This window comes from Peromyscus californicus, unplaced genomic scaffold (genome assembly GCF_007827085.1).
Source record: "Peromyscus californicus insignis strain IS unplaced genomic scaffold, ASM782708v3 Scaffold_19__1_contigs__length_69161282, whole genome shotgun sequence".
Taxonomy (NCBI): Eukaryota; Metazoa; Chordata; class Mammalia; order Rodentia; family Cricetidae; genus Peromyscus; species Peromyscus californicus.
This window is the reverse complement of record NW_026294491.1, coordinates 16820599-16834720: the sequence shown is the minus strand read 5'-3', so window position 1 is coordinate 16834720 and position 14122 is coordinate 16820599.

Genomic DNA, 14122 nt, shown 5'->3' with positions numbered 1-14122 from the left:
CCCATCCCTCTCCCCATCCCTTCCTCTGCCCTCCCCCCATCCCTCTCCCCATCCCCTCCTCTGCCCTCCCCTCCCATCCCTCTCCCCATCCCTTCCTCTGCCCTCCCCTCCCATCCCTCTCCCCATCCCCTCCTCTCCTCATCCCCTCCCATCCCTCTCCCCATCCCCTCCTCTCCTCATCCCCTCCCATCCCTCTCCCCATCCCCTCCTCTGCCCTCCCCTCCTCACTTAAACCTTCATCCTCATTATTTGTCTTCCTCCCTTCTTGTCCCCAACGTTCTACTATCCTCTCTTCCTTCACATAAAATCATTTTTCATGTGAAAATTTAAACACAAGTCACGGAGAAGTCTCCAATTTTATTCTGAGCAGTTTGTTCCAAAGACTCCAAAGATGCCCGTCTGGAACAAAGATGCCACTTCCTTGAACTTAGGAATGCTTCTGGGTGACCAGCACTATGAAACACTCAGTAACAAGGATGGTAGATGGTCTAACATTTGAACACCCTCTTGAAGAATCTCTAAGAATAATAAACCACAGAACCATTGCAGGAAGTGTGGACAATCCCTAGCCCCAGGGGAGGTGTGCTTGGGAGAAACCACTTCTGTTGAGGCTGGGGACCGGGTTTGAGGAAAGGGCGTCAGTGAGTGATGTTTGTGTGATGGCTCGTACCCCGGTTATTGTTCTGGATTATTGTTTGTGCGGCTGTTTGATGATCTTACCAGGAGCTGGCCTACCTACTGAACAGACACTGTGGGCAAGATGCCATGTGGGCCAGTCCAAAACCAGCTGCAAGCTCAGACTTATTTATAAACCACAGGACAGGCCCCAAGCATGCTCTGCTGTGTGACCTGGGACTGAGGTTAGGGGAGATTAATGTCAGCGCACTAGAGGTCCTTGGTAGCCAACCGGGTTTCCAGTGTAAGTCACTTGTTCTTCCAGCCAGGAGGCGGCTACTACTGGAGCTCATGTGTGTCGTGAGCTAGACTCCTGTAAAGGGGAGCTCTCCACACACAGAGATTGACTTTTGCAGCCATGTTTATGAAATTATCTTTCTACATAGACATTATTTGCTCAATACATACCATCACACACCAGTTGCCTATCCAGTGGTGTGGTAGATACAGGCACAGATTGAAGAATAAAGTAAAAAGTATCCCTGTCTCCCATGGAACTGGCTTTCTCATAAGGTAGGCAGACAACAAACTGATAAGCAAATAAAGGTTCTGAGCTGTGTGAGAATAAAACAGAGCGATATAGTAAAAAAAAAAAAAAAATTAATGTGGAGGGAAGCTATGAACCCTTTCCTGAGGAAGTAACATTGGAGTAGAGGTTTGACTGACCAGGGGCTAGCTATATAGAGACTTGGAGGAAGAATGAGAACTCAGAGAGAATAGCCGGTCCAAAGGCCCTGGGGCATGCAGAACCCATCAAAACATAGACAGCCTAGTAAACATGGGGAGTTAATGCTTCTGGGTTGAGAAAGACCAGCTTTGTCACTGCTACTTGTCCTACAACCATGGTAGATGTCTCTGTGGCAGAAGATAGAACACGAAGCTATGTGGGTGCTGGTGCATGCCCTTTCTGTTGGCTGGCATCACAGATGTATGCCTTACATGAAATTTAAAATGTATATCCCAATGATTGTACGCCAGCACAACTCATTTGGGAATGTTTTCATCACCCCAAATAGGAACTTTGTTGCCTTTCTACCCCTCCCAACTGCTAAGCCATCTTCCCATAGGGCAGCCTTGTTCTGGGCATTTAATATAAATGCAATAATGTCATTTGTACTCTTTTTTTTTTCTACCTGGCTTCTTTCATTTAACATAGTTTTTCAAAGTTCGTCATGGTATAGTATGCATCAGCATTTTCTCATGGCAGAATAGTACTAACTGTATGGATATAGTATGTCTATTTATTTATTTATTTATTTATTTATTTATTTATTTATCAGTCAGTGGACATTTAGATTGTTCCAGTTTTTGGCTATTATCAACAATGCTTTTGTGAACATTTGCATACAAGTCTTGGTATATGTTTTCACTTCTCTTGGCTATATCCTCCAGAGTGCAATTAATGCCTCTTATGCAAACCCTACGTTTAACCTTTGTTTTTAATGCAATCCAGACTAAATAACTGATCTTCCTTCATTTTTAAAATAGTCATAGTTAATACAGTAGTTAACGATAATTTAGATTCCCTTCTAAAACTATGGTCCTACTCTAGGCTTTGAGAATGATAGAGTTGGTGATGACCACTATAATATTACTTCTATTGGTATTTACTCTTTGAAGGAATGTGTTGAGAGCACATTCACAAAGCAATGCATCCACAATCACGTCTCATAAGCATACCATTTATAGAATTTTGTATTAAAACATCTCAAATTTATAAAAAATTATTTTGGAGAAACTTCATTACATCTTTTTTCTCAAATTGCTTTATATCACCCATAAATTTTACATGGAAATGTTAAAGATATACATACTAATATTCACTAAAATTTACCCTTTTAAAAATATTTATTGAAAAAAGTTTGATTTGAGATTTCACACATGCATACAATACATTTTTTTTTTAAATATTTACCACTTACTGTTCCACAAACCTTCCCAGAACTCCCTCCCACTTTGTGCCTTTTTAAAATGACTCTCTGAGTCTGCCTTTGACCAGTTGAAGAGGTGTTGGATTTTTATAAAGTGGCTATTCCACGTTTATAGTTTTTGAAATGCTTTCTCCTGGTCTTTTTGGAAAAGGAGACATTTTTGGCACACTGATATATCTTAGGACTTCAATGTTAGATTGTGATAATGAATCCTGGCTGCCAACTTGACTGCATCAACTAAAACCCAAGATGCTGGGCACCCCTTTGAAAATTTTTTCTTAATCAGAATATTTGAAGTGGAAAGACCCACTCTAAATCTGGGCCTGGCCCGCTGGTGGCAACCCAGATAAAAGGACATCAAAGAAGAAAACTGCTTTCTGCCTGCTTGCCCTCAATCTTGCTAATGAGTTCACCTCTCCTGTTGCTGTGGCATCACTGATACTAGATTACCCCAATCTCTTCGGGATTCCAACAAAGACTGAAGACCCATAGCTCTTCAGGAGTCCTCCAGGCCTTCAGCACTGGGTTCAGACAGCTGAGACCTCCAGCCTTGTGGAATGAGCAACTACTGGATTCTCAGTCTCTCCAATGTGAGATAGATACTGATGGACTACCTGGACCACATCCTGTAAGCCAGTCTTCATATGTATGTGTGTGTGTGTGTGTGTGTGTGTGTGTGTGTGTGTGTGTGCATGTATATATGTGTGTGTATATACATGTATATGTATATATATATTGTAATTACATAATATAATATATCGATTCTGTTCCTTTGGAGAACCCTGGCTAACACATAGAAAGATTATGAAACAGGGTGAAGACTTTCATCCTATTAATTTACTTTGAATTTTTTTAAACTTTCATTGGTTTACTTTAAATCCAGCAATCATAGCTGCTTGCCAGGGTTTTTTCCTATGTTTTGAAGTCCTATAAATCCTTCATGTCACCTCCAAGTGTCTTAGGCTGGTGATCGGCTAAGGCATGCTAAGAGATTTTTTTTATAAGTGATGATTAGATTTCATCACCTAATTTGGAGCATACGGAGATTGTATTATCTGTAAGTTTCGCTTTATAAAAGCAAAGGGGAATTATGAAATATTCATACATAAGTATGAATATTTACATGTATTTGTATGAAATATAAAGTAAAGCATATTACTCTGTAATTTATAATATCCATGTTTGTTGAGTACTGTATTGTACAATATTATAATACAATTACAGATCGCATGTCTCTACATTATAAATCGTATATGAGTTTCATAGATTACATATTGAAAGGGGCTCATTTGATTAGTTGAAGGTTAGGAAAATGTTGTTACAATGGCTCATTTTTCATAAACAGAACCTTTGAGTATTGAGGTTTAGGCATTTGGTGTTCACTAGCTGTGAAGTTCTTCTCACAAATTACATTGGGGCTACGCTATGTCAAATTGATTACAGATTGCAGTTGCCAGCGCTGTTAGGTGTTTATTTTTCTACCCCATAGTAATGTTCATTTCTTGACTTATTAACAGCATAGTGGAACACTGTTGGCTGAAGAATCTGTGAAAAATCATCTTGACCTGCCAAAGAAAAGTTGAACTACTGGGTGATCCAAGAATCACAGCTAAGTCATTCAGAGGACAGTTGACAGGAGATACACAGAGTTGGAGGAGATATTGGCGAGATGTGGAGTGAGGGTGATGCCTGAGGAGTGATGCAGGTCGACTAAAACCACTAATTTTAAGGTATTTTTGTTGATGCTGCTTCTATTTTTCAAGACAGGGTTTCACTAGGGAGTGCTGGCTGGCCTCATACTCACAGAGATTCACCTGAGTCTGCCCTCTCAGTGCTGGGATTAAAGGTGTGTGCCACCACAGCTGGTTTTTAATGTCAAATTTAAGACTCTATTGGTCTTTGGGCTTTGTTGATTATCCTAGCTGGTTGAAATGGCAGCTTGTTAATACAGAAACTTCTTGAGTAAATTTTGACAACTAACGTCGATGGCATACCTGGAAGGATTTTATATGCAACATCTGTTCAGAGTCACTGTAACAGATGTGCCGTCTATTGCACATCACAGGCGGATCAAAATGGAAGTTGTGGCGGAGTTCTGGGGTACACTCATGTGAGTATGTGCTCAATGCGTGTCTCAGTGTTAGGCTGTAACAAGTACCTTTTCTGGTATAATTTACCAGTTTCCACACTTACAATGTGAGTTATGTGTTAGAGATGAAGAAACAGGACACAGAAGATAGAAAACCCAACAGAGGTGACAAAGCTAAGAGGCAGTCTTGGCTTTAGCATCCGCACTTTTGTCCATCCTCTGCACCCTCTGCCTCTTCACTCAACTTCTTGGGACTTCTGTCTCTTCACCTAAAATAATTGGCAGGTTAAATCCTACTTGGAGTGGGGGTAATGTGTGTGCTGATGGGGCGTGTCAATTGCCAAGTTGGCCTCTGCTTCTACACTTCGGATTGAACTCAGCACTCTCAAACAACTAAATCCAGAAACCCATTCAAAGCCAGGTGTGATGCCACACACCTGCCGTCTTCACACTTGGGAAGCTGGAGCAGGTGGATCAAGAGTGGAAGGATAGCCTGGGCTACAAAAGGAGGCCCTGGGGGAAAAAGGAGAGTAAGTCAAGGGAAAAAAAAATATTCCAAGAATGAAAATACTCAGAAGCAGCCTCCTCAGTCTCCCAAGGATATCCGGAGGGCCAAGCTCAATGGGAAGAAAGGCCTCCAATTATCACCGTATGTGAGGTTTATGGTTCCTTCATCCTCACTCTGGTGGGTACCAGAGTTTGAGTGATAGATCCAAGCATTTCTCCTGTGGTGACAATACTCTGCAGATTTGGAAATGCAATGTTTTTTTGTTTGTTTGTTTGTTTGTTTGTTTCTCTATTGGTGAAATTATTAAGGCCACTCCACGTAGTTAAAAGGAAGATTTATTTAGTGGATAACTTACAAATGAAGGGATAGGTAGGTCGCAGGGTCTGGGGAAGGTGTATCACAGTCCAGCGGTGTTCTCTGGAGCTCTGCTTGGTCAACCTCCACCGTCAAGGGTCCAGGACCCGAGAGAGCGCTCGCCCATCCAGATCTCGGGTCCCCAGGCGCCTCTCTTGGCCCCGCCTTGTAGGCGTGACAGTTGCCAAAACCTCAATGGGGGTTGAAAACTTCCAGATCAAAGCTGGAATGGCTACCCACTACATCTCTCCATGTAGTTTTGGTGCCTTTCCTGGAACTCACTCTGTAGACCAGGCTGGCCTCGAACTCACAGAGCTCCGCCTGCCTCTGCCTCCTAAGTGCTGGGATTAAAGGCGCGTGCGCCATCACCGCCCGGCGCAATGGTTTTTAATATTAGTACACAATGATGGATTTATTTGGAAGTAAAAGGCGTTGGCATGCTTCTATCTGAGCCAGCTATATGTCTGGGTTTGATCGATGGCTGTTTGCTTATTATTGCCAAAAACGTCACTCCATTCCTTCTTAAGGCTACTTTAGGCTGATCATCAACTCCTGATTTCTCGTGAAACATTACCATCTGCCTTGACAGGTACCACTCTTAATCTCGTGTGATTGATGAGTAACTGCTACTTTATGTTTCCGGTGCCTCTGCTGGCTCATCTATGATCTAGTGTTTGAAGCCACAGATCAGGAAACTGAATCTTAGAAGAGAATCTGTACTGTTTCCAGCTTTGAAAGAAATCTTGGAGCTATTTCTTGATCCAGTAATGCTGAAGCTCTGCAGACTGTTTTGTGAGCTGTTGGAACAATGGGATGCTGTGAGTTGGACCACTTCTGGACGGGTTTGCAGCTGTGAGATGTACCTGCACATTTTCCCAAAAGTCCTTAGTGAAGTCTTATCTCTAAGGCCCAACTCGGCAAATCAATGAGTTTCTTGGAGTTTCTTACAAGAGTGCTGCATTGTGAAAGCCCATGGAAGCAGAGTGACAGCTCATGGCTGGAACCCTGGAGCTCTGCACAACTAACGAGCAAGTCTGCAGGTTGGAAAGTCTTCTCCTCAGTAGGCCTTTCTACTATGTCACCTTGGAGAGGGGGTCTTGGGAATCTGGTGCCAGAGACTTCCAAGTTGTTTATTTTCTGCGTCTTAAAGCCCCCTTCCAGGATGGAATGCTTTTAATCCAATATCTGCCCTTCTCTGTTTCTGTGTTCCTGGGAGGTGGGCTCCTGTGGGCAGAAGTCCCTTGACTCCCTCAGTGCCAGGCTTCTGCTTGGGTTTGTCCATTTCTGGGCACTTTCAAAAGACTGGAGAGCAGAGCCACATCCACCTAGACACTTTAGCTATGAAATGGCATCTCTTTCTGATTTCAACTCTTTGTATTGGTCCTCTGTATTAGTCAGGGTTCTCTAGCTGAACAGAACGTATAGGATGAATATACATGGGATTTGCTAGAATGGCTTATTGGCTGTAGTCCAGTTAGTCCAACAATGGCTGTCTACCAACAAAAGATCCAAGACTCCAGTAGTCATTCAGACCTTGAGGCTGGGTGTCTCAGCTGGTCTTCAGTATACACTGGAATCCTGAAGAAGTAGGCTCTAATGCCAGTGTTGGAAAGACTTGCTTGCAAGAGCAACAGTAAACAAGCAAAGAGCAAAATCTTCCTTCTTCCACGCCCTTTAGAGAGAACAACAGCAGAAGGTGTGGCCCAGATTGGAGGTGGATCTTCCCCCCTCGAAGATCCAGATTAGAAGTGGGATTTCCCACTTCAAATGATTTAAGAAGGAAATCCGTCACAAGTGTGCCCCATCATGTGGGTTTTAGTTAATTCCAAATGTAGTCAAGTTGACAACCGAGAACAGCCATTACATCCTCCTTCTAGGTGCTCCCAGGCACTGGGAACACTAGATCTGACCTTTGTCATTTTAGACCCATTAGCAGTTTTATAGTTCTTGGTTGCCCTTTCGAACCTTCTCAGACTTCTATAAATAGTTTTTTTTTTTTTTCTTTCAATCATTTGGCTGTCTGCAGTAAAGCTTGTTTTCTGCCTGGATCCTAACACTATGACTAGTATTTGGTTAATAATGTAAACTATTGTTCCAATATTACATCATTAGTAGTATTAGCATGAATATTGAAATAGCTCAAGAAGTAAAACAAATAAATATTATTAATAGTAAATACTATAATATGGCAAATAAGCATATTGAACTGAAGGCAGGGTCATCTGCATCTCCCAAATAAGGCAGAGGCCACTTTATGTCTGCAGAAGACTACTTTGCCTACATCTTGGGATAAGTTTCAAGTACAGTCCTGGCTAGTTGTAAGTCAACTTGACACAAGCTAGAGTCATTTTGGAAGAAGGAACCTCATTAAGATAATGTTCGAGTTCGAGGCCAGCCTGGACTACCAAGTGAGTTCCAGGAAAGGCGCAAAACTACACAGAGAAACCCTGTCTCGGAAAACCGGAAAAAAAAAAAAATGTTCTTGACTGATGACTGATGAGGGAGGGCCCAGTTCCCTGTGGCCGGCGCCACCCCTGGGCTGGTGGTCCAAAGAGCTATAAGAAGGCAGGCTGAGCAAGCCGTGAGAAGCAAGCAGCATTGCTTCACCGCTTCTGCATCAGCTCCTGCATCCAGGTTCCTGCCCTGCTTGAGTTCCTGGCCTGGCTGTCTTGGATGATGAACTGTGATGTGGAAGTGGAAGTGAATTAAACCCTTTCCTCCCCGAGTTGCTTTTGGTCATGGTGTTTCATTACAGCAATAGCAACCCTGACTAAAACATGTGACAGAAAAGTGTAAGACCTTATATAGCACAGGGGTTAGGAGTTTAGTTCAGTGGTAGAGCACTTACCTAGAAAGAGCAAGGCCTCCAGCATTGGGAAAAAAATAAATGTCACGAGAATTTCTACAATGTGGTAGGTCTTAGGGATAAAGATGATAAAATATTTTGATGTTTGTTGTTGGGGGTAGAAGTGTTGTTCACCCTTGGGTCTGGTTCTCTCTACAACAACTCAGTCATAGTTACAGTATAGTTTAACTTTACATCTCCCCTCTGATATATATATATATATATATATATATATATATATATATCTTCAACTTTTCATCTCATAAGCTAGTGGCCACCATCTCAATCATACCCAAGAAGTTACAGTGTCTACACTTTTAGTAATTCCTAGGCCTTTACCTGCTGAAATCCCTGAGTCAAGTCTTTGAACTGGCCACAAATGTGGGATTATCTGGACCCTGCCTGTGTATAGGGTACAGGTCATGTTCATTCTCTCTCTCTTGATAAAACTTGACACTTTGAGCTGAGAAAGTACTTGGCAATCTATTAACTTGTTATATAAGGCATGGAAGTCTGATCCCGAGCGGGAGACACATTTGAAGAAATTGGCACTGTTGAGGAGGAAAATCCACTTCACTGGTCTTATGTTTATTTTTAAATAATATCCATCTACTCCACCTGTATTTTCCCAAGAAGAAATTGGATCCTACGGTACATTTGAGCCCAGCAGCTTGTCTCTGGGAGATGAGCCCTTTGCTCCTAGTCTGTTATCCAACAAAACTGTACTGTAGGGTTATGTCAGCTGAATGGATGTACTCCATGTGGGAAATGACCTTGAACCATCCTAGATACTTGAAGGAATTTTATATTCCCTTCTTTGGTATACTTAGGAGAATCTATTGCGTGCCAAGGAATGGCTCCTGGAATGTTATATTAACTTTTCCTGGGGAGACATGGGCAAACTTGCACTTACCCCAGATAAGGTACCAATGACAGGCCCAAGGAATGGTTCACCTCAAATCTAGTTTGGTGACCCAGTGAGGGTTTGAGCTTACTTACCATGTGTGGCTAAGTGGTTACTTACAAAGGATGCATAACCCCAACACAACTACATCACTGAGAAGTCTGGCCCCAGTATGATGACTTCCCATGTCTGCATAGATGGACATTCCTTCAGCTAACCTACCCTCTGGGGACACTAGCACTTCCCAAGACCCACAGGCAGCTGGGACAGAACCCTATGCAGCCAGGAAGGAGTGGCTGGGATCACAAATGAGGGTCTGATGGCCTCCTCTAATCCCTCTTCTATGAGGAAACTTCAGTGGGTCCAGTCCTGAGGGTCACTTGCCCATAAGCAGAGCTTCTCTAAGTGCCAATGGCTTATAGGACAGTGTCTTACTACATGGGGTGAGGTGTGAATGTGTGCAACACACGGATATGGAGGTCACATGATATAAGTATCAGTAGCCCTTTGTTGTTACTGTCATCTCTTGTCTTCAACACTTGGATGCCCTTTGACTCTGAGAAGTTCGTTCAACTATATGGTGCCTGATTTTCTGTCTTGGTTATTTTTGTGTCTGTGTAACCAGAATACTAATAGAAATCATCGCTCAACATTTCAGAGAGATTTTAGTCCATCACTGCAGGAAGGCAGGGCGGAGTGGCTCCATCAATGGCAGGAGGAACATCAGCTAGTGGCTTGTTCATACAAAACAGACAAGAAGAGAAGGCTGGGTGGAACGGGGGCCTAGTGTAACCTCCAGCCCTCCTCCATGGGGCTGGAGAGATGGCTCAGTGGCAAAGGGCATGTGATGCTCTTGCAGAGGACCCATGTTCAGTTCCCAGAACCCATGCTCAAACTATCTGTACTCCAACTCCAGGACAGTTGACGTCCTTCTCTGGCCTATATGGCACCTGCACACACATGTTCATACCTGCATGCACATGCAAGCACACTCACGTGCACACACATATGTAAAAATAAAATGTATTTTTTAAAAGAAACCCCTAGTATAGATGGAGTTTTCCATTTAGACCACTGATCAGAACCTGCCAGTGGTTCCCCACATAACCATACAGAGACTTATTATTAATTATAAATGCTCAGTTGATAGCTTAGGCTTGTTACTAACTAGCTTTTACAACCCATTACAACTTAAATTAACCCATATTTCTTATCTACTCTCTGCCATGTGGTGGTGTCTTCTTTTAGCATGGTATGTTTATCTCCTACTTCCTCTGCATGTCTCTGGAGTACGACTCCTCAGACTTCTCCCTTCTTCTTCCCAGTGTCCTCCTTTTCTGGCTCTCCCACCCAATCTCTTTCTGCCCAGCTATTAGGCCAGTCAGCTCTTTATTAACCAATGAGAGTAATACATATTCACAGTGTACAAAGATTGTTCCGCAGTCACCTAGTGATTCCCTTCTGCTAACAAGACTCCATTTCCTAAAAGCCTCAAAGCCTTCTAAATAGTACCGAAAAACAGGGGCCTGTTGGGGTCATTCCAGGTCCAAACCTTAATAGTTCCCCTTTTGTATAAAATGAATAAGAGTAAACAGAATTTGCTTTAGAGGATTAAATACTTAGAATAGAACTTGGCAGAGCACAGCCACCAAGGAATGTCAATCACCCATTGCAACAAGACAGTTACTAAGTTTGACTGTTCATTCATTTACTTGCTCACAAGATCATGCCTTCCTTTGTTCACACAACTAATGATCTCTAAGCACATTTCTGCTCTGTTCCAGCCACTGTGCGGTTGGGAACAGTGATGAACAGGCTACCTCATACTTGCTGTGAGAAGCATATCATTTTGCTGTGCAAAGAGATGATAAGCACATTTACGTGGGGACTAAATGTGAGCTCTGTGGACCCTGGATGTGGAACTGCATTGTTGCGTGCTTTGGACTAAAGCCTTTGAGGAGTGGGTTGTTTTAACTGGCTTTGAAACCATTCGCTGAAAGTCCAAGGGATCTGAGACAGAAAATGCACATTCCTGTACACAAGAGCAATGTACAACATTGTTCCTGACTTCATCCTTCATGATAATGGGGAGTGGAAGTTCAGAGTTTCGTCGTTCTCTGTACTCAGGTTACCCATATGGAAACCCCAGCTCATCTCCCACTTACTGTGACCAGGGCCAGTGATTTAGCCTCTTTTGAATTCATTTTCATTTTCAGCAAAACATGCTTGAGTTTCTTGGGAAGCTGTAGAAGAGTTGTCTAAAGAGTGTTGGTCTCAGATGAGTTGGTTCAAATGAACTGTGGGTCCTTGGTGTTTTCAATCAGGGTTTGGGTCAGTCTCACATCATTTTTTTTCTGAGGCAGTGGAAGGAATGTTGATCCGCTCCATCACAGACCCACAGAAGATTCAACCAGCCACAACCCCTCGGGACCCCCATTTCATCATCCGTAAGTAGAGATAGCAATGCTTGACCATAGGAGATTACTCTGAGGGTAAACAAGATGGCAGCCTTCTTGGCCGTCAACTGCCTTTCAAATTTATTTCTCTTCCCTCATCCCTTAAGCTTCAAAACCATTTGTGCAGATAGTATAAAAGATCAAGGCAGAAAAGGGTGCAATATAAATCTGGAGAAATGAGTAAAATATGATGTAATGAATTCTCGAAGTTGCTTGTACCATTAAAAATTGTTTTGGAGACCGGAGGGAAGGCTCAGCAGTTCAGAGCACTGGCTACTCTTCCAGGGGAACTGGGTTCCATTTCCAGCACCAACATGGCAGCTCAGCACCATCAGTAAGCCCCTGGGGATCTGATGCCCTCTTCTGGCCTCCCCGGGCATCAGACATACAAGTGGTACACAGACATACATGTAGACATATCCATACACATAAAATAAAAATAAATAAATCTAAAAAAGCCTTTATTTTTAAATAAATACTGTATATGCACAAGAGAGAATGACTTGCCTACTTTTATTATTTTCTGTTGTTTATTGGCATATGAGAGAATGAAATGGAATTTACTAAATGATTCTATAGCTCTCTTAGGAACCCGAACAAAACCCCAAATTGGGTTTTCTTTAGTTATTCTTGTTTTAAAGTGCAGGGTCTTTGCAGCTGTGCTGACGTTCATAAACAGTGGAGAAACATGTCTCAAGAAATCCGGGCTCTCTTCCTAAGTTAGGAAGGAGACCTTTGCCAGCAGGGTGAGTGGTGGACCAGGGTGACTCCCGCGCTGGCCCGATGTATCCTCCCAACCCACAGACACTTTCTGTCCTTTTGGTTTCTGCTGTTTCACTGAGATGAGAACCAAGAAGGAGAAATGTCAGGTTAATGTCCCCATCCGATTCTCGCAATGACTGATGTAGCATAATAGCTCAAAAGCGGGGCACCCGAGAATATTCACAAAGGCTTCCTAAATGTTTGATGGTGTTAGGAACACTAGGCAAAGAGCAAACTCTTTAGTTCGGGGCATCACCCGTATAGTAGAATGCCTTTAAAAACTCGACTTCAGCCGGGCGGTGGTGGCGCACGCCTTTAATCCCAGCACTCGGGGAGGCAGAGGCAGGTGGATCTCTGTGAGTTGGAGGCCAGCCTGGTCTACAGAGTGAGTTCCAGGACAGGCACTAAAACTTCACAGAGAAACCCTGTCTGGAAAAAAACAAAAAACAAAAAACAAACAAAAACCTCGACTTCAAATTTCTTCTCTTGCCAAGGCAGGTTCTTTTTATTTATTTATGTATTTAATTTTGGCAGGTTCTTTTAAATCCAGCTTCTTTACGGCCATTTTCCTTTCCTCTGACTGGTCAAAATTCCATTGCCCTCTCTGCCAAGAGCCCCAGCTTTGTCTGCAGGCCCTGGTTCTTCGCGTCCCCGGGAGGGAAAACACAGAGGTATGAAGAGATGGTTTTAGTTTTCCTTCAGCCGGTCTCTCTGGGCTTCCAGACCCAGTGTGGTGGGGGAGGGACTCCTTGGGCTTCTCTGGGTCAAGTTCTATTTGTAGATACAAGGCAGGGGTGGCCTGGATCACTGGGTTCTCTCGTTCATCTCAATGTTCCGCCACAGTGGGACTGAACAGAGAACCTCAAGGGGCAGGGACAACTTGGACATTGCATCCCTTTCCTTCCAGAGCTGGCCTCCAAGCTCGAAAGCTGCCTTCTAGTCACCTCAGTCATTGACCAAGCCGGGCCTTGCAATTGTTTGAGACTAGCCCCCGGGGTCCAGCTTCCCTCTGCAGCAGGACCCTTGCCTTTATGTAAGGGCCCTCTCTCAGTCTGCATGGACAGGTATGGACGGGCCTGAGTAGACACAAGAGTGTCCCCCTCCCCTCCTCCACCCCCCCCCCCCCCCACATATTCCTATCAGAAACATTTGCTGCAGGGAGGAACAGGCTGGGCCTCAGCTATTCACATGCCTGAGGATGCAAATATTTTTCTTCCTAGCACGGTTTCCCGAATGCAGTTTCACAGATGGTGTGTGATCCACAGTTGAGATCACTCTGGTGGCTAGGGTCTGTGCAAATTAACGAAAACTTTCTAAAATACCTTTTATTGAAGCATGGAGGGGACAATTTCATAGGTTAGCAGTCAGCTGTAAATACAGCGAGTAAACAGAAGCCATCCCAAATGAGACCACAGTGGGGAGTGAATACCGAGCCTCCATGTTCTTTACAAGTACGTTTTTATGATGCTGACGGCGTGGTCTCCATTCTTTTTCCTCCCAAACATTTTTTTTTTTTTTTGGTACTCCCTCCCTCCCGTTGTGACTGTTTTGTTGTTGTTGTTTTTAATTGGTAGTGTCTATTTTTAGACAAGGTCTTC